The sequence below is a fragment of the Dendronephthya gigantea genome, unplaced genomic scaffold (genome assembly GCF_004324835.1).
Source record: "Dendronephthya gigantea isolate DGI-Jeju-01 unplaced genomic scaffold, DenGig_1.0 000917F, whole genome shotgun sequence".
Classification (NCBI taxonomy): domain Eukaryota; kingdom Metazoa; phylum Cnidaria; class Anthozoa; order Malacalcyonacea; family Nephtheidae; genus Dendronephthya; species Dendronephthya gigantea.
Genome location: NW_021163927.1, coordinates 1 through 22,029, shown reverse-complemented (window position 1 = coordinate 22,029; position 22,029 = coordinate 1). Strand labels below are relative to the sequence as shown.

Here is a 22,029-nt window from a genome sequence, read left to right as displayed (position 1 = left end):
GGCGAAAAATCTTCTATATTTGCAGCATTTCGTCGTGAAATCTAAAAAGGTTATAAAATGTCTCAATTATGCGCTATATATTCTGCAATTCAAACGCGATGGAATGAAGTAACAGAAGAATTTGTTAATTGTCAAATTAACGCCGTAGGTATGTCATCAGGCAATATATTGGAACGGGGGTTTCTCGATTGTCATAATCACGTAACATTTTATTCAGTGAAAGCATAAATAAATTTTGAAAAACTTTTTTTGTTGGAGAACTCGCTGCAATTGTATATAGTACGAGACAATTGTGTTTCAAAATTTGTCTTTCTATGGCTGGATTTCTCCCACTGGGGCCAAATATTTCATCTCTAAATGAAAGAACCATTCGTACGTTTTGCATGGTCTATCGCTAATCTTCGTATAAAGTTTATAGTAAATGTACTGAATCTTTTCTCGGAAAATAATTGCTTCAAATAGCTTATTTTACCTTGGAAGGGGCGAAAAATCTTCTATATTTGCAGCATTTCGTCGTGAAATCTAAAAAGGTTATAAAATGTCTCAATTATGCGCTATATATTCTGCAATTCAACGCGATCGAATGAAGTAACAGAAGAATTTGTTAATTGTCAAATTAACGCCGTAGCTATGTCATCAGGCGAAACATTGGAACGGGGGTTTCTCGATTGTCATAATCACGTAACATTTTATTCAGTGAAAGCATAAATAAATTTTGAAAAACTTTTTTTTGGAGAACTCGCGCTGAATTGTATATAGTACGAGACAATTGTTTTCAAAATTTGTCTTCTATGGCTGGATTTCTCCCACTGGGGCCAAATATTTCATCTTTAAATGAAAGAACCATTCGTACGTTTTGCATGGTCTATCGCTAATCTTCGTTGTATAAAGTTTATAGTAAATATACTGAATCTTTTCTCGGAAAATAATTGCTTCAAATAGCTTATTTTACCTTGGAAGGGGCGAAAAATCTTCTATATTTGCAGCATTTCGTCGTGAAATCTAAAAAGGTTATAAAATGTCTCAATTATGCGCTATATATTCTGCAATTCAAACGCGATCGAATGAAGTAACAGAAGAATTTGTTAATTGTCAAATTAACGCCGTAGCTATGTCATCAGGCAATATTGGAACGGGGGTTTCTCGATTGTTCATAATCACGTAACATTTTATTCAGTGAAAGCATAAATAAATTTTGAAAAACTTTTTTTGTTGGAGAACTCGCTGCAATTGTATATAGTACGAGACAATTGTGTTTCAAAATTTGTCTTCCTATATGGCTGGATTTCTCCCACTGGGGCCAAATATTTCATCTCTAAATGAAAGAACCATTCGTACGTTTTGCATGGTCTATCGCTAATCTTCGTTGTATAAAGTTTATAGTAAATGTACTGAATCTTTTCTCGGAAAATAATTGCTTCAAATAGCTTATTTTACCTTGGAAGGGGCGAAAAATCTTCTATATTTGCAGCATTTCGTCGTGAAATCTAAAAAGGTTATAAAATGTCTCAATTATGCGCTATATATTCTGCAATTCAGACGCGATCGAATGAAGTAACAGAAGAATTTGTTAATTGTCAAATTAACGCCGTAGCTATGTCATCAGGCGAAACATTGGAACGGGGGTTTCTCGATTGTCATAATCACGTAACGTTTTATTCAGTGAAAGCATAAATAAATTTTGAAAAACTTTTTTTTTGGAGAACTCGCTGGCAATTGTATATAGTACGAGACAATTTGTTTCAAAATTTGTCTTCCTATGGCTGGATTTCTCCCACTGGGGCCAAATATTTCATCTCTAAATGAAAGAACCATTCGTACGTTTTGCATGGTCTATCGCTAATCTTCGTTGTATAAAGTTTATAGTAAATGTACTGAATCTTTTCTCGGAAAATAATTGCTTCAAATAGCTTATTTTACCTTGGAAGGGGCGAAAAATCTTCTATATTTGCAGCATTTCGTCGTGAAATCTAAAAAGGTTATAAAATGTCTCAATTATGCGCTATATATTCTGCAATTCAGACGCGATCGAATGAAGTAACAGAAGAATTTGTTAATTGTCAAATTAACGCCGTAGCTATATCGATTCTCATAATCACGTAACATTTTATTCAGTGAAAGCATAAATAAATTTTGAAAAACTTTTTTTATTGGAGAACTCGCTGCATGGAATTGTATATAGTACGAGACAATTGTGTTTCAAAATTTGTCTTCCTATGGCTGGATTTCTCCCACTGGGGCCAAATATTTCATCTCTAAATGAAAGAACCATTCGTACGTTTTGCATGGTCTATCGCTAATCTTCGTTGTATAAAGTTTATAGTAAATGTACTGAATCTTTTCTCGGAAAATAATTGCTTCAAATAGCTTATTTTACCTTGGAAGGGGCGAAAAATCTTCTATATTTGCAGCATTTCGTCGTGAAATCTAAAAAGGTTATAAAATGTCTCAATTATGCGCTATATATTCTGCAATTCAGACGCGATCGAATGAAGTAACAGAAGAATTTGTTAATTGTCAAATTAACGCCGTAGCTATGTCATCAGGCAATATATTGGAACGGGGGTTTCTCGATTGTCATAATCACGTAATTTTATTCAGTGAAAGCATAAATAAATTTTGAAAAACTTTTTTTGTTGGAGAACTCGCTGCAATTGTATATAGTACGAGACAATTGTGTTTCAAAATTTGTCTTCCTATATGGCTGGATTTCTCCCACTGGGGCCAAATATTTCATCTCTAAATGAAAGAACCATTCGTACGTTTTGCATGGTCTATCGCTAATCTTCGTTGTATAAAGTTTATAGTAAATGTACTGAATCTTTTCTCGGAAAATAATTGCTTCAAATAGCTTATTTTACCTTGGAAGGGGCGAAAAATCTTCTATATTTGCAGCATTTCGTCGTGAAATCTAAAAAGGTTATAAAATGTCTCAATTATGCGCTATATATTCTGCAATTCAAACGCGATCGAATGAAGTAACAGAAGAATTTGTTAATTGTCAAATTAACGCCGTAGGTATGTCATCAGGCAATATATTGGAACGGGGGTTTCTCGATTGTCATAATCACGTAACATTTTATTCAGTGAAAGCATAAATAAATTTTGAAAAACTTTTTTTGTTGGAGAACTCGCTGCAATTGTATATAGTACGAGACAATTGTGTTTCAAAATTTGTCTTCCTATATGGCTGGATTTCTCCCACTGGGGCCAAATATTTCATCTCTAAATGAAAGAACCATTCGTACGTTTTGCATGGTCTATCGCTAATCTTCGTTGTATAAAGTTTATAGTAAATGTACTGAATCTTTTCTCGGAAAATAATTGCTTCAAATAGCTTATTTTACCTTGGAAGGGGCGAAAAATCTTCTATATTTGCAGCATTTCGTCGTGAAATCTAAAAAGGTTATAAAATGTCTCAATTATGCGCTATATATTCTGCAATTCAAACGCGATCGAATGAAGTAACAGAAGAATTTGTTAATTGTCAAATTAACGCCGTATGTCCTCAGGCGAAACATTGGAACGGGGGTTTCTCGATTGTCATATTCACTTAAGATTTTATTCAGTGAAAGCATAAATAAATTTTGAAAAACTTTTTTTTGTTGGAGATCCCTCGCTGCAATTGTATATAGTACGAGACAATTGTTTTCAAAATTTGTCTTCCTATGGCTGGATTTTCTCACTGGGGCCAAATATTTAATCTCTAAATGAAAGACCATTCGTACGTTTTGCATGGTCTATCGCTAATCTTCATTGTACAAAGTTTATAGTAAATGTACTGAATCTTTTGTCGGAAAATAATTGCTTCAAATAACTTATTTTACCTTGGAAGGGGCGAAAAATCTTCTATATTTGCAGCATTTCGTCGTGAAATCTAAAAAGGTTATAAAATGTCTCAATTATGCGCTATATATTCTGCAATTCAGACGCGATCGAATGAAGTAACAGAAGAATTTGTTAATTGTCAAATTAACGCCGTAGCTATGTCATCAGGCGAAACATTGGAACGGGGGTTTCTCGATTGTCATAATCACGTAACGTTTTATTCAGTGAAAGCATAAATAAATTTTGAAAAACTTTTTTTATTGGAGAACTCGCTGCATGGAATTGTATATAGTACGAGACAATTCTGTTTCAAAATTTGTCTTTCTATGGCTGGATTTCTCCCACTGGGGCCAAATATTTCATCTCTAAATGAAAGAACCATTCGTACGTTTTGCATGGTCTATCGGTAATCTTCGTTGTATAAAGTTTATAGTAAATGTACTGAATCTTTTCTCGGAAAATAATTGCTTCAAATAGCTTATTTTACCTTGGAAGGGGCGAAAAATCTTCTATATTTGCAGCATTTCGTCGTGAAATCTAAAAAGGTTATAAAATGTCTCAATTATGCGCTATATATTCTGCAATTCAAACGCGATGGAATGAAGTAACAGAAGATTTTGTTAATTGTCAAATTAACGCCGTAGGTATGTCATCAGGCAATATATTGGAACGGGGGTTTCTCGATTGTCATAATCACGTAACATTTTATTCAGTGAAAGCATAAATAAATTTTGAAAAACTTTTTTTGTTGGAGAACTCGCTGCAATTGTATATAGTACGAGACAATTGTATTTCAAAATTTGTCTTCCTATGGCTGGATTTTCTCACTGGGGTCAAATATTTAATCTCTAAATGAAAGGACCATTCGTACGTTTTGCAAGGTCTATCGCTAATCTTCATTGTACAAAGTTTATACAAAATGTACTGAATCTTTTGTCGGAAAATAATTGCTTCAAATAACTTATTTTACCTTGGAAGGGGCGAAAAATCTTCTATATTTGCAGCATTTCGTCGTGAAATATAAAAAGGTTATAAAATGTCTCAATTATGCGCTATATATTCTGCAATTCAGACGCGATCGAATGAAGTAACAGAAGAATTTGTTAATTGTCAAATTAACGCCGTAGCTATGTCATCAGGCGAAACATTGGAACGGGGGTTTCTCGATTGTCATAATCACGTAACGTTTTATTCAGTGAAAGCATAAATAAATTTTGAAAAACTTTTTTTATTGGAGAACTCGCTGCATGGAATTGTATATAGTACGAGACAATTCTGTTTCAAAATTTGTCTTTCTATGGCTGGATTTCTCCCACTGGGGCCAAATATTTCATCTCTAAATGAAAGAACCATTCGAACGTTTTGCATGGTCTATCGCTAATCTTCGTTGTATAAAGTTTATAGTAAATATACTGAATCTTTTCTCGGAAAATAATTGCTTCAAATAGCTTATTTTACCTTGGAAGGAACGAAAAATCTTCTATATTTGCAGCATTTCGTCGTGAAATCTAAAAAGGTTATAAAATGTCTCAATTATGCGCTATATATTCTGCAATTCAAACGCGATCGAATGAAGAAACAGAAGAATTTGTTAATTGTCAAATTAACGCCGTAGCTATGTCATCAGGCAATATATTGGAACGGGGGTTTCTCGATTGTTATAATCACGTAACATTTTATTCAGTGAAAGCATAAATAAATTTTGAAAAACTTTTTTTGTTGGAGAACTCGCTGCAATTGTATATAGTACGAGACAATTGTGTTTCAAAATTTGTCTTCCTATATGGCTGGATTTCTCCCACTGGGGCCAAATATTTCATCTCTAAATGAAAGAACAATTCGTACGTTTTGCATGGTCTATCGCTAATCTTCGTTGTATAAAGTTTATAGTAAATGTACTGAATCTTTTCTCGGAAAATAATTGCTTCAAATATAGCTTATTTTACCTTGGAAGGGGCGAAAAATCTTCTATATTTGCAGCATTTCGTCGTGAAATCTAAAAAGGTTATAAAATGTCTCAATTATGGGCTATATATTCTGCAATTCAAACGCGATCGAATGAAGTAACAGAAGAATTTGTTAATTGACAAATTAACGCCGTAGCTATGTCATCAGGCAATATATTGGAACGGGGGTTTCTCGATTGTCATAATCACGTAACATTTTATTCAGTGAAAGCATAAATAAATTAAAAAACTTTTTTTGTTGGAGAACTCGCTGCAATTGTATATAGTACGAGACAATTGTGTTTCAAAATTTTTCTTCCTATTGCTGGATTTCTCCCACTGGGGTCAAATATTTAATCTCTAAATGAAAGGACCATTCGTACGTTTTGCATGGTCTATCGCTAATCTTCATTGTACAAAGTTTATAGTAAATATACTGAATCTTTTGTCGGAAAATAATTCCTTCAAATAACTTATTTTACCTTGGAAGGGGCGAAAAATCTTCTATATTTGCAGCATTTCGTCGTGAAATCTAAAAAGGTTATAAAATGTCTCAATTATGCGCTATATATTCTGCAATTCAGACGCGATCGAATGAAGTAACAGAAGAATTTGTTAATTGTCAAATTAACGCCGTATGCATGTCCTCAGGCGAAACATTAAGACGGGGGTCTCTCGATTGTCATAATCACTTAAGATTTTATTCAGTGAAAGCATAAATAAATTTTGAAAAACATTTTTTGTTGGAGAACTCGCTGAAATTGTATACAGTACGAGACAATTGTGTTTCAAAATTTGTCTTCCTATGGCTGGATTTCTCCCACTGGGGCCAAATATTTCATCTCTAAATGAAAGAACCATTCGTACGTTTTGCATGGTCTATCGCTAATCTTCGTTGTATAAAGTTTATAGTAAATATACTGAATCTTTTGTCGGAAAATAATTGCTTGAAATAGCTTATTTTACCTTGGAATGGGCGAAAAATCTTCTATATTTGCAGCATTTCGTCGTGAAATCTAAAAAGGTTATAAAATGTCTCAATTATGCGCTATACATATATTCTGCAATTCAGACGCGATCGAATGAAGTAAGAGAAGAATTTGTTAATTGTCAAATTAATGCCGTATGTCCTCAGGCGAAACATTGGAACGGGGGTTTCTCGATTGTCATAATCTCTTGAGATTTTATTCAGTGAAAGCACAAATAAATTTTGAAAAACGTTTTTTTGTTGGAGAACTCGCTGAAATTGTATAGAGTACGAGAAAATTGTGTTTCACAATAATATTTGTCTTCCTGTGGCTGCATTTCTCACATTGGGCCCAACGATTTCATCTCCAAATGAAAGGACCATTCGTACGTTTTACACTTCTATATTTTTGGAACGCGTTCTTTGGATTATGACCACTTAATATTTTAATCAGTGAGAGCATGAATAAAATTTGAAAAGGTATAGTTGGTATAGTTTGTATAAACGGTATAGTTTGTATATATGGTATAGTTGTCAGTATAATATTCTCTGTTTGCTGTAGAAGGATGCAGTTGATTTACATATGAGCTTGATATTTCTTTTTAATAATCCGCTATGAAAGGTTTTTACCATAGCTTCAAGCCCTCAACTTCAAAAAGAGTTTTTGAAAGCATAAATTTATATTTTAATATAAACTGCTGCATCAAAATCAAAGCTTTTACAGTCAACAGCATATATATTCAAAGAATATTAGAGGTTCTGTACTTGAAGATTGGGTACTGTTTGGAAGCCTTAAATGTTGAAATTAACAGTTGGCTAAGCTGGTAGGGTCTATAAAATGCCTGCAGAAAATGGGTAACATCAACTTTAATGTTATGACTATGTTCTGTACCAAATGATGCTGCATGAATGTATTTCTAGTAGAAAAGTATAGTCGATAGATTTGTCAATAATGTTTAGCAGTACTCTCTCATTTTTTCTCAAATTGCTGTCACAAACATTTTATTTTTACAAATGGTGTGAATATACTGAATCTTTTACAGCTATTTTAAACCCTTTGAAAACACTTTGCCAGTACCGTAGCTAGCAGGATAATTGGAAGAGGGCACCATATGTATTCAAATATCCATGTTGTGCATTACTAATTCATTTTAAAGTCAATTGTCTTTATAGTAGGTTTTAAAACCTGACTATATGAATATGCATCCTCCTCAATTATCATTGCTCGCTGCCTCACTGCCCTTTGCCCAGGTTGCTTCTCATTATGAGAAGTGTACTTTCATATGGTAATAATAGGGCCATTTATACTTTGTCTTGTATAAATGGCCCTAATGTACCGGGTGTCCCAGAAAAAAGTACTCCAATTTGATTATTAATAGCTTCTAAACCAGCTAAGCTATTAAACTGACATAAATTTCACTAGATAGAGGGAAGATTAACTTAGATTTTAATATATTACAGTTGTATTTTACTTCAAAATTTACGGAGATATCAATGTTCAAAATTGGTAGCATATTTCTGGATGTGTCTAAATTATATTGATTAACATTTGATACGGCGTTTTTTGCATAATTTAGACACATCCAGAAATATGCTACCAATTTTGAACATTGATATCTCCGTAAATTTTAAAGTAAAATACAACTGTAATTTATCAAAATCTAAGTTAGTTTTCCCTCAATCTAGTGAAAGTTATTTCAGTTTAATAGCTTAGCTAGTTTAGAAGCTATTATGAATCAAACCGGAGTACTTTGTTCTGGGACACCCAGTATAGGTAAAATTCAAATGCAGAGAATGTGCTATGCCTTCATATAAGGCATCCCTATGTCTTATTTTGAAGTTTTATTCACAAAAGTCATCTAGTTTGATTAAATTGCAAAATTCACAGAACATTTCAAATTCACAGAAATTAAATTGCAAATTCACAGAAATTCATGTTTGTTGCCAAGTGCTATTGTATCACGTGATAAAATAAATCAAAGCATTGCCCATCACACTGTCTTTTTGGTGGAATAATACCCTAAAATAATGTGGGGGTGCATTGTATACAGTGTACGGCCAGATAATCAGTTTATAAACAAACAAAAATCATTTGCAAAATGATTAACTTGGTCAAGTTGGTTAATAACAACATTTGATGACTAAAGTCTAGTACATCAATACACAACTTTTGCACTTTCTTTCTCCACTTTTTATCCATTACATCCTATCCAGGTGGATAGGAAGGCATTCAGGTTAAAGTACTGTATTATTAGGGAGGTTAACTGGAGACATTTATATTATTCAGCTGGCACCATCCCCACTGCTTCCTAAACCACTGAATCAATCTGAAGGCACTGGATTTACTTAGCCTATTGTTTCAATTTATTGTAGTGTAAAGGACTACTAAATTTAGAAAGGTGCAGTAAATAAAAATGTGTAGTAAATTTGCTTCCTTTTTAAAGATTTGAAACTGGACTAGGTAACTACAAATATAATATAAACTCTACAGACAACGTGAAATCGTTCTATACGAAACAGTGTATAGTGCACAGTACAGACTATAGAGTGTATATATACTAAAATAAATGAAATTTTAAACTTTGACTATATATAAATACGTATATTAATATACAACATTCGAATCAATAACGTGCCGAAGCCACAATGAAAATTAATGCATCTCAATCCGCATTACCTCACTCTTTTATATTCCTCGAATTGCTCGAACGTTTTCCACTGAAAAGCAAAAAAACAACTTGGTCTATTTGAGATAAAATTATTCCCACGGCCGCGAACCATATTTATTTTATCCCGCCGAAAGGCAAATCACAGTGATTCCACTTTATAATACTGGATTTTCGTTTTTCCCATTGCTCCATCACCGAGTCAGGAACATTGGTCACGAATCACTCAATGAGAAATGAGTCACTTTCAGGGAAAACCCTGGGTACGAGGTAACCTGCATGGCAGGCGGTTTTTGCGGTTTCGGTATACAGGTACGGGTAACCATATTTTGTTCATTGGAATTTTTTGTTGTTTGCACGTTTCTTGATACAATTCATGCTCGCCACAAGAGGCTAAAGTCTACTTGAAAATAATTGTCGAGGTAATCTTCGAAAAAGTTGAATTGAGAAACACTGATGGAAATTCATTGAACAAAATAAGGTTACGCGTATACCGGAACCAGGGTATCTTAACCTCTGTAATATTTCAATCATTGTTGCTAGCGTCTTGAAAGTACACTGTACAATCTCACCGAAAAATATAATTTTTCTGGCATATTGAGTGTTGATTTGATTAACTTGAATGGTCAGTTAAGTGAGCTCGTGCAGTCAATCCTGTCTAAAAAATGGTCAGATCACAAATCTGAGAGGTAAATTAAATTAACTCTAAATAGCCCATATTTATTATGCGTGGAATTACCATGAAAAGGTAGTCTTTTTGGTGACAAGTTCGTTTTCCCCACACAGCAATAAAGGCTCTAGTTGTTACCAGTTTATAAAAAACACCACTGAATATTGAATGATATTTGAACTGTATGTTTATTATCAAGTTGTAACATCGTGTTAGGCTGATCAACAAATTGCCACAACTTGATAACATCTATGTTTGTGGGTTTGTGATAACAAGTTGGTTTTCCCTATAGGGCACAACATTGTTGAGACCTGTTTTCATAAAACAGAAACAACCTAATGGATTTTAGCACAACAAACTTGTCCTACACTACACATCTTTATATAGCAAATACTCATAGTTTTTTTGTACTTATTTTAGTGATATTTTTCGTCATTTGCGCATACTTTAAAAAAAGATCCCAGTCAATGCTGCATAAGATAGTATAATGTAACTACATTGATGGGCTGCCTTATGGTTTCCAAAACATGATTGCATGTATTATCATTGGAAGCTTAACTAAAGCTTACCAAATTTTCTCATCTTTCTAATTGCTTCAGTAAGAGTGATAAAAGTTGAGTTTCACCAACAATCTTTTTATGCATTCCACAGGCAAAGGCTTGGCAAATGGGCTTGGATTTGGAGGGGGGTAGGATAATAAGTGATATTGACAAAATTCATGCTTTTTTATGATGGTTATGGAAATGCTTAGGCTAGATTAGACCAATCTCCTTGTAGATTTAATGCAAATTAACCCATTTCAAGTAACATGGTCTCAAATGGTTTATTGACTATTCCATGGTCACAACATTTGAAATGGGTTAATTTGCATGCAAGCTGAAAAGGTCTATTCGTCAACATTTGAGTTATTAGAAAGACAAGATGCAATTATTCAATTGCATTTTTACTAGAACATCAATATGTAAGACATAAAATATCATTTATACACATTTGAAATTATTTGTGTTTTTTTCCTAAAAACCTGCAGTTCTCTTCATAACACAACTGATGTACCATGGTTAATTTGAAAGGCATGTCTTAAACTCTTTTAGTTCCAGCACTGCAATTCCATAAAATGGCTCTACAAGGGACTTTTCTTAATGAGGATTACCTGAATGCAGGTTAGGAACTATTAAATATTTTGTTTGTTCATTTTTACAAAATCAAATAGCTAGTAAACAGTTCAATTCTGCTCTAATTGACTGTGTGGATGCAAAAATTTGATTAGATAGTACCAACCTAAGGTAACTACTGTGTAAGCCACATCAATTGTAATAATGGTGGGTGTGTTATAAAATCCCTCAGATTTTATAGTTGCTGGTTCTCGTTCGTTGGGACTGTACATACTGTATATCACAATACCACAATTTGTTTTCAATTTTTATTAACAATAGCTCATTACAAGTCTGATCACTATTTTCCGTAAACACTCTGACACTCTGTTCAAAACCCTCTCTCGCTCTCTCACCTTTCTCTTTTATATACTGTCTGCTGTTTCAACCATGAGAAGTTTGTTTCTCAGGGCTGACACATATTCTACTGCCCATAATTTCTCCCTAATCTACATTAGTTCCTCACTTGGGTGACCACAGCCTATCTGCCTACCACTTCCTTTGCGTATCTATACGCACTTTTAGCTATCTGTGGTTTCACCATGTTCCTTGTACCTTTGAGCAAGGGTGAAATTGATTTTCTCGAGCAACTAATTTTATAACCCTAACATTGTAAAAACTATATACTTAACTAACTATATACTTACCTAATTTATAACAGGCCGTTGGTGATTAAAATAAAGCTGTGTTTACACTATGAGCTTTTACCTGGTTTAGACCAGGTCTAGGTTAGGTGTGTGAACATTATTTATCCGGCGTACCAGACTTTGACCAAACCTGGATGTGTTTGAAATTTTGGCCATCTGATACCATGAGCTGGAAAGACAGTGTGAACATGGCACATATTATTTAAACTAGACATAGAACTTAAACACTGCATAATTGTCAGCGCAGGATCATAAATTCAGAGTACCTTGGTTACAAGCTTGTTGTTAAATTTATTTTTGCAGAATACTGTACCCCTGAATTTAAGAATTTTTCTCTAATCGCGCCAGTCATGGTCAAACAATAATTGGCGCATATGTTACCACTCGGAGAAAAGCACCAATGATTTCACCAAACAAGTGGTATGTAAAATGCCTTAGGAACGTTTCGGTAAATTTGTAAAACAATACTTTGGTGTATCAAAAATTCTTAGTTGTTTCAGAAATACAAGCTCGAGCTGAAGCTAGGCGATAATTACTTTTTTGGGACTGCCTGTAGTCCGCGCATGTGAGATTTTTCCACCGAAATGATAGAAAGAAAAATCGTGTCGAAAGCCAGCCGCACACAACGCGGTTTTTGTCAGCCGATCTTCATCGACAAATATCAAACTGTTTTGATATATTCCGATTGCAGTCAGTTGACTAAAATCGCGTCGAGACAACTAGAGACCGTCTAGAAAAACTTGGGCAAGCGAAAGATAGTTCTTCCAGTTCGTCTGGGAGTAAACATGCCTTAACATGGGCAAACAGACGGATCATCCGTCAACACGTTATCCGCATAGTAGTTCGTCTTAAAGCATCATCCGTCTGTTAGTATAAATACGGGGTTGGGACAAAGCACAAAATTCATGCGGCTCTTGTGCACTCTTTGCCACATAAATAATTTCGCAATTCCTATGCAGCTTTTAAAAGCGCGATTCTGTTTCGTCTGGTATATAAATTGGGACGACGTCGATATGTCATCGACGGTTGGCGATTATGGAGTGGTATTGGGTTAAAAAATGCTAGACTTCCTGTTTAACATTTCGGGGACAAACCCGATGCCCTTGCAGCCAAAACCATTTCGGATCTCGGCAAATCTTTATTCGGAAAGGCGGTCTAACAATACGCGGTAAAATGGTCCAAAATCACACGGTGTGATCTGCACTCGCAATGTTACCCCAGGAAAAATACGCGTTAATTTGTTAGATTGATCTGAAAACATGGCCCACGAAGAAGAAATACCTTATGCAGCTGAGCATTCAAACGAATCCCCTCTCACAAAAGCCGTAAATTTGATTGAAATGCATGTAAATTTACTCAAAGTGTCTGCACTTGGAAAGGATTCAAATTTAGAAAACCCAGGACTGAATGATGACATCACTTTGCAAAGCCGCGCAATTGTAAACTATTCGTAAGTTATTTTCCCGCCTATACGTTATAATGTTAACCTCTTCGCTGTATAATTTGACTTTCCAATGTTAAGTTTAAGCAGATCTCCATTTGGATCCACACTGTGCATGCTTTTCCTGACCCTTATCTTCTGCACACAAAACCTCCTGCCTATATTATTTTTTCTCTCAATCAATTACACTATATGTTCACAAATTGCGAAAATTTCAGTCTAAAAATGAACTCGTATACCTGGAGTAACATTGCCAGTGCAGTCCACCGGAAAATCGTGTGATTTTTGACCGCGTATCTTTAGTCCGCCTTTCCGAATGACGTTTCGGTTTTAGCTCCAAGGGCATCGGGTTTGTCCCGAAACGTTACAAAGTGGTGGTGTCGCAACATCGTTTCACACAGGAAGCCTCGCATTTTTTAACACAATACCTTTGGCGATAACCATTGTAGGTGATCACTGAAGAATAACGTGCTTGAATTATTCACCGAAAACGCATCGATTTGAATACGCTGTTGAAAGTGAATACAAATGAAAACGCATACATATCGTATTAGTGTGAACACTTGAAGACGGTACTTTTGAAAACGATTACGTCACACGCATCGATTGCCACCAGTGATTGCCACTCATTTCCAGGTCTTAAGTCGCGGCATAATTCCAACCAAACATGGCGGACGAGCACGATCTGGAGTTGTTGCGTTGTATAAGGCCATGATGGCTTCACACCGAAAACAAATAGCTGTCTTACGAGCATACATTTTATTTGGGCCTTCTCCAGGTCCAATTCGAGCAAAAAATCGGTCTTGCAGACCAACTAGAAGATTTTGTATTCGACCTGGTCGAACAAGCGCGAGTCGAACAAATGCCGAGGATGCGCAAATCACCGTTTTACGTCAGACTACGATCCGGTCATCGTACGTATTCAAGCGTTTTAGTGTGAACAGTCGAATACGCTACGAAAACGGTAGTGTGAACGCGAATCGATCGATGCGTTTTCGGTCTTGCGAAACGACAAATATACACAGAAAATAAACCAAACCCTCAAATAACCCAAATAATTAACCAAAAGGTATTTTCACTGGTTCAATTCGGGACTTTGCAAATACGAAAAAAAGAAAAAACAAAGTGGTTACAGGCAGTATTCGAATACAGGTATCAAGCACAAGAACCGAACCCTTGACCACTGGACTGCAATGCATGGATGAAAAGCCCGCTAGTCATTAACATTATTTATTTTTAAACTCTGTAAATGAAGCAATCTGATTGGCTGTAAAGCGTTTCACAGCGGGCCAAAATTTTGCATCCGGCCCGCTGCAAAATGCATTCGGCCCGCTGTGAAAAATGCAAGCAAAACGACAAAACCAAAGCAACGTACGGCTAAAATGTGTGAAAACCTTTCTGGAAAAGGCTAAATGAATGTTAAAAATAAAAAACATACCCGAAAAACTTCTCTTTTTGGATTTTTTACGCCATTTTTCGCTTGTCAATACGTTGTTTTTTTAATCGATTCGCCGTGATTTAGTTGCTATGGTAACAATATTTGCCATTTCATTGGCTGTTTCCCGACTAGGATATCCTTATAAGGAGTTGTTGACGTATTAAAATTCTAAAATGGCTTGCAGAATTTAAAATTTTTATAGTTTATTCATTAAATTTGTTGTATTTTTTTGTGTTTTATAAAGTCAAAAAAGTCAAGGTTAAAAAATAAACACGTTATTTACCGGCAGCTTCGGTCCGGATGCAAAAAACTGTGCCCTCGGTCTCAAAAACATCCCTCGGCCTACGGCCTCGGGCCGTTTTCGAGACCTCCGGCACAGTTTTTTGCATCCGGACCTCGCAGCCGGTAAATAACATATATATATATATATATATATATATATATATATATATATATATATATATATATATATATATATATATATATATATATATATATATATATATATATATGTCGGTCAATAAAATCGGCAGTGTTCTAGCTACCTAGTATCGATTTAAATGATGCAACTGACTATCTACGGTTTCGAGATTTCCATCGGCGACATATGGGACCTTAAAACAAACACACAAAGTGAATTAAACTTATGACTTTGATTACTTACGATTGGCTCAGTTAAGAACAGAACTAAGAGATTTCTGTTTTTAAACTTATAGGAGCAAACTCAACCTCCGTCTAAAATGGTTGTTAAATCTCTTATTAGCTGAGCCATTCGTAATCGAAGTAATTTTAATTCACTTTGTGGCTTATTTTGATAGTGCAGCTCCTGGAAACGTATTTTCAAATCCCAGAAGCCTAATTAGGCTAGGTATGTGCACAGGAGCGTTATTTTTGAGCGTTTTCAAATTCATTTTTGTCTATCTTGTTGTTTAGACGCCATGTCCACAGGATCCAAGCCCAAGGAAAAATATGCTTAATATATAGAGATTACTTCATCGTTGGCGAGTGCGTACGATTTTTATGCACGAGTTGTGAAGGATCGTGCATGGAGTGTAATGAACATACAGGGTGTCCCAAAAAAATGTCCCCTCTATTGAAATCAAGCCTTTGTTCGAATCTGATTGCCTTAATATTATGATAAACCCAATTGAAAGCAAGACGCTTTATTTGAATGCCTCAACCTAATAAATATGCTATTTACACACTACTGCGTTGATCATGCATTCAAATTCCAACAAAAGCTTCATTTCAATAGCGGGGACTTTTTTTTGGGACACCCTGTACAGGGTGTCCCAAAAAAAAGTCCCCGCTATTGAAATGAAGCTTTTGTTGGAATTTGAATGCATGATCAACGCAGTAGTGTGTAAATAGCATATTTATTAGGTACAGGGTGTCCCAAAAAAAAGTCCCCGCTATTGAAATGAAGCTTTTGTTGGAATTTGAATGCATGATCAACGCAGTAGTGTGTAAATAGCATATTTATTAGGTTGAGGCATTCAAATAAAGCGTCTTGCTTTCAATTGGGTTTATCATAATATTAAGGCAATCAGATTCGAACAAAGGCTTGATTTCAATAGAGGGGACATTTTTTTGGGACACCCTGTATAGGTAAAAAACGTGCATGGAGTGTAATGAACATAAAGGCACAGATAAGCTATATACAGATATGAAACTTCTGTGTTTTTCCTGATTGTTTTGTGATTGTTTCGCAGCCAGCGCGTGATGACCTCCGTCCTCCGGCGAGCTTAATTGGCAAGTGTCATGAGGGAATTTAATGAGTTTTTAAGACGAAAAATTGCTTTTAAAAAATCTGCGCCAGTTATAGCTATTTCTGGAATAAATTTCTAAAGAATATAGGTATGTGTATCCTTCGTTAATTGAGGAAAGGCAATTGAGCATATCTAAGGCCCAAAATTGACTTTTGAAAATCAAAAAAGCTGATCCAATTGATGTCGAAAGATATTTGCGTTGGCACTATGAGATATATGTACTCTGGCTGAATTCTTCGCAATTTTGTTTTATTTTATTTATTTGGCGATCTTTGTCAATTAAATACTGGTAAAACCCACAGAGCTAAGTGCTCCTTTACGCGGGTAACTTTTTTGCATGCTATAAACACAAATTGAAGTTAAGACAAAGAATATATCACCCCTCGAAGTCGTACGTTATCGTGAAAAATATTTAGAAATTTTGTTTAGTGCTTCAGTCTAACAACAAACTAATATTTCCTTCGGCTTAACATATCAATAACAACACAATTTAACAGAAAGACTGCATAAGGGACGACACGAATGACACTTTACACAGACTATTTTAAACGTTTGTGGAATATCAATGTCAAATACTTCTTCAGTAAGATTTTCATAGTACTTAAAAAGTCTACATTTAAATTGGCAGGTTGAAATATTTAGCTGGCGTAGGTATGATGCTAGACAGTTAAAGGTCCTGGGAGCCCTGCAGTAATAACTGTTCTGAAAGGTATTTCCCTGTTTCTCCTCGTCATCCGACCGTTTGCCTTTCAATTACGTTTTCGTTTAATGAGTGCTTTGAGTTCCGGAATGTTTCCAAGTGGTTAGGCCTCCATATTCTTTTTGCCTTTCTTCGTGCCATTTCTTTCTTTTTGAAAAGATGGCAAGTTTGCTATCAAACCAATGAAGTCCCATGCTTACATGTAAATATTATTTATCTGAATTTTTCAAGTTTCTATCTGTCTGTTTTTTAAATAATAAAGCATATTGAGTGTCTGATTGCTAATATTAAACATGAAACTCAAAACATAATATGGCCATGTCTTTACTTTTTGTCTTCAGAGTTACGCTAAAAAGACCCGTGTATGGTCATAATAGTCCCGCATAAGCATTAATTTGTAAACTTTGTGTGAAAAACAGTCCAAGACGAGTGATGAAGTTGTTTTTTATAACTAAACGCCCAAAATCGCTAAATACGCTGAATTGCTCGTCGTATTTACATGCATGCTGTTGTTGTTCATCTTAAATATACACAAAGTCCTTTTTAACCTCTTAACATTTCGTTTTATTATTTCTATTATCCCAAGATATTTGTCAATTCATCTCCTGGAGATTTCATTGTATCTAAAGCATATATTATATGTTGTCTGAACTCACAAATAGCTCAGCCTGTGCTAAATTAGTGCACAGCTTTCCATACGCCAAGCCCTGCACTCCTCAGGCTCAGCTCTATTTCTTACTGTTTTTGCCAGCGTCAAATACTTTCATAAACTATATTTGTTAATTCATCTCCTGGAGATATCATTGTATCTAAAGCGTGTATTATATGTTTTCTGAACTCACAAATAGCTCAGCCAGTGGTAAATTATTGCACAGCTTTCCATACGGCGAACCCTGCACTCTTTAGCTCTATTTCTTACTGTTTTTGCCAGCGTCAAATACTTTCATGAACTAGTTCTTAGCTAAAAAGATCCACTTCATCCATCTTTTTAAAAATTTCAAGTCAAATGGGACATGGCCCTAAAGGTTTTGTTTTAAATCAGCACTTGTTTGACAAAAATTCGATTTTTCCATGGATTTACTCATAAAATTTCAACATGACACTTGCCACGCAAGTTACGAAAGCGCATATTGGGCAAAAAACCGTGTGGCTCGATGTGGCTTCTGTTTCATATCTGTATATAGCTCATCTGTGAAAACATAGGTGAAAGGTTTCGTAGTTCCCAAAGTTACATCTCTCAAAAGTAGAATTGCATTCCAAGTTGCAAGAAAAGTCGCACCGTGTAATAGGGTTTTAACTTTTAAATTAATTAACTTTTGCAATTCTGCTATTCAGACTGTCATTAATTTGCTACTTTGCATCCTGAATGCTCCTGGGCTAGTTGCACATTCTAGAGTGATTTTTATTAGCTATGAGCAGGTAAAGAGTGGAATAATTTACAACTCGCAGAGTACAATAAATGAATTAGTCACCACATGAAGATTAGCTGAATGACAAAATATTTGTGGCTTACCTTATTGACATCAGATATAGCAGATGATTTACCCAAGAATTATTGGACTATTTTTATACGACTACTATATTTATTATATTGTTTATCCCGAGTATATGGTCATCGGTCACTAAATCCGATCGGAGATTAGCAATTAGCGTTGTTGTCAGTTATGCGCATGCGCTTTTGGATTCAAGAAAGGATCGCAGGCTCTGGGTACGAGATTGGGTTTATTACGAGCTAGAACTGGTAACTAGCCAACTTGCCAACTTACGATTGTTAAATTTAAATTTAGTTCGATCATAACTGCCATTTTAAAACTTTTGAAATATTAATATCATACTTTTGACTCTTTTGTTGTTTTATTATCCTGAAAATATACAGATTGAGAGAAAATTTGATTGGAATTGGATTCTTCTAGAAGTGAAATTCAAATGGATGGTAAAAAATCTACAATATAGAAGCTTTTAGAGTGGTTTTTAAAGATAAATACTGTAAGTATCTTTTGTACTAAACCTTATAGTCGTTCGGTTTAAGTTTGACATGTGGCTGTACCAAAAAGTTTATGGCACTTTAAAGTTATTCATCGATTTCGTTTTAATTAATAATTTGTATTGAGAAAAGTAGTTAATTTGAAACTTTAGTTTTAAAGTGTATCTGCTTCAAATAATATTTGAAGTTTCGCTAAAAATTTAAAATATTTGAAAAATTCGTAGCGATTTATTTTTTAATTTGATAGCTAGTTGTACTTGATAAAAAATCTTACGGGCGATTTACTACATTTGAAAAAAGATATTATTCGTGATACTTTTGTAAACAGAACTGTATTTCACAATTTTAATACTACCCCTAACTCTATAAAATATGTGTTAATTGCTTCTAAATTATAGCAGAATGGATATTGCATGCATGTATGTTCTGTAAACATGAGATATTGTTTATTCCCTAGAAGGCTAGATTTGTTTACACCATTGTCAATATGAAACTCAGTTTTTTATTGGCTCTTACAGTAAAGTATTTGAGGTAAACAACTGCGTTATTAAGCATTTAAATTTTAAAATGAAAGATTATAGCAAGCATGATTCAACTTAAATATAACCCATTTTAAGGGCACAAATATGCAGTTAGCATTTTGTAGGTGTTTGTACATGTGTCAGTTTTTCTCAGAGGAGGTGTGTTATTTGAGAATTCATTTGATAATATTTCTCAGAGGAGATGTGTCAAGACACAGTTAATATAGACACAGTTGATATTAACTATGGTCAAGATCATGGGTGGTTTCTCTGGACTGGAGATGTAATACTTCATCTGATTAGCATAACAGCAATTAGGCATTTAAAAAAAATGACAAAATATAGTGCAAATGAAAAAATTATTTACACTGTGAATTATATGAAATAGAATATGATATAAGTGAGTTGATGGTCATGGAATAGCCTAATTAATTACAAGCCTGATTGACAACATGTATAGAACCTCCTTGATTAACAGCCTTGATTTCGAGAGAAGGAGGTGTTAGCAGTGTCTGGGATACTAAAGCAAGAGCAGGTGTATTTAGTTTTGCAGTTTGGTTTTTGTGGGTGTTTTGGTGATGTGTGGCTTTTTGTATGTCACTGGTTGTGTGTTATTTGATCCTTGTGGCGAGATGAGGTGTGGCTTCCTGAATGTAACAGGAATTACATCTTGCACAAGTAAATGTATCCCCCACAGGGGGTTTTAGATCACTAGGAATTCTGCCTTTAAAATTAATTTTTTTTAAATTTTTTGTGAAGTAAACACTAGGTTTATGTTGATATCACTGCTAAATTGTTTGGCAATGCTGAGGAGTTTCTGTTCAGTAATTTGAGAGTAATGACATTACCTTATATAATTAAACTATTCCTTGAGCATCAACACACTTGTATCATATTTCATATATATTTCTATTTTATTATTGAAATATGTTATATAATTCACAATGTCAATACCCATTTCATTTATATTTTATTTAAATTTGAAATTTTCTGTGTAATTTTTTCTCCCAACACTTGGACCTACCACAGTTTATTTATTATTTCCATCTCTACTCTTATTTCTGTCTTTGTACCATTATCACATACTATACTAAATAAATTGTGCAGGTATATAAATCTTTTTTTTCCACCATTTCTTCCCTTGATACATTTGCTACCTAAATACTCATTATTGACATTGTCATTTTTTACACCTTGACTTATTACTTTTCTGTTAAATAATTTTACATTTTTCTGCAATCTTACTGCAGTATTATTATTATTATTAATTTATTATTATTATTATTATTATTATTATTATTATTATTATTATTATTATTATCATTATGATGATGATCCAATATGGCGGAGCATGGCAGAACATGGTATAAGAGCGTTTTTTGATGTAGTTCTTTTTATGCTATATATGGTTAAATAACAAGATAAATAACACAAATTATATATATTAGGAACGTTATTAGAGTATAAATTTATATTAAGAACCTGGGAATCACCAAATTATTGGGAAATTGTCAAAACTACGAGATGTCGCGACAGCGGCGATCGAAATTGAAATGGACAGAGCAAATGAATATAGATCTGCTAGAATGTAAGAAGAAAGCGATGGAACTCCTTAGATCGGAAAACCCGCCATGCTATGTGAACGGCAGAAAGAAAGGCTACATACAAGTCATGAAAGATCTGTGGGACAAGAAAGGATACGAACACTTTGGATTGAAGAGCCAAAACCTGCGAGATCAAGCCGCTAGGCTTGAGAAAATTAACGCTGCAGCAGATACTCGTGTTATCAGTAAGGTAAGCGGCGGAGCGGTTATAGTTGGTGAAAGAGAGCAGACATTAGGTGAAAACCAGAGAAGCCACAATGGGATTTCACAACACGACTTCATCAATGTTGAAAATCAAAACACCATTTGTAAAAATGCAAATTTGGAGGTAAATAGCAATCTGGATTTGCATACAGACAATGTTAGTGTCCAAAACAATCACGAGCGGCAAGAAACAGAAGGCGTAGAAGGCTTTGAAATTATCAATAACTGCTCCGATGAACCACATGCTGACACACATGGAGCAGGACGTCTACCCGACTATGTTGCTGTTGATATACCATCGATTACTATATGGGGATGCAGAGCGGACGGCTCAAAAATTATGGTCAATTCGTCGACTATAATTGATGCATATGATGAAATTACGCAATGGCGTAAAAATACTTTTCTCGTTCCATATGGTAAAATTGGGCGAGATTTTATAGACCACCTAACACAACATATAAACGAGTGGAATAACGCATCGCAAACACAA

The 22,029-nt window shown here is 34.6% G+C and overlaps 1 long non-coding RNA gene across 2 annotated transcripts; it reads left to right on the top strand.

The window, feature by feature from the left end:
* Positions 1-9,711: 9,711 nt before the first annotated feature.
* On the top strand, positions 9,712-15,838 carry LOC114544720. 2 transcript variants are annotated; one of them, XR_003690537.1, is made up of 5 exons: positions 9,712-10,096; positions 10,729-10,765; positions 11,169-11,237; positions 12,179-12,295; positions 15,688-15,838. It is a non-coding gene; the product is annotated as an uncharacterized LOC114544720 (long non-coding RNA). The 2 variants fall into 2 exon arrangements; XR_003690536.1 differs by lacking the exon at positions 10,729-10,765.
* Positions 15,839-22,029: the final 6,191 nt, after the last annotated feature.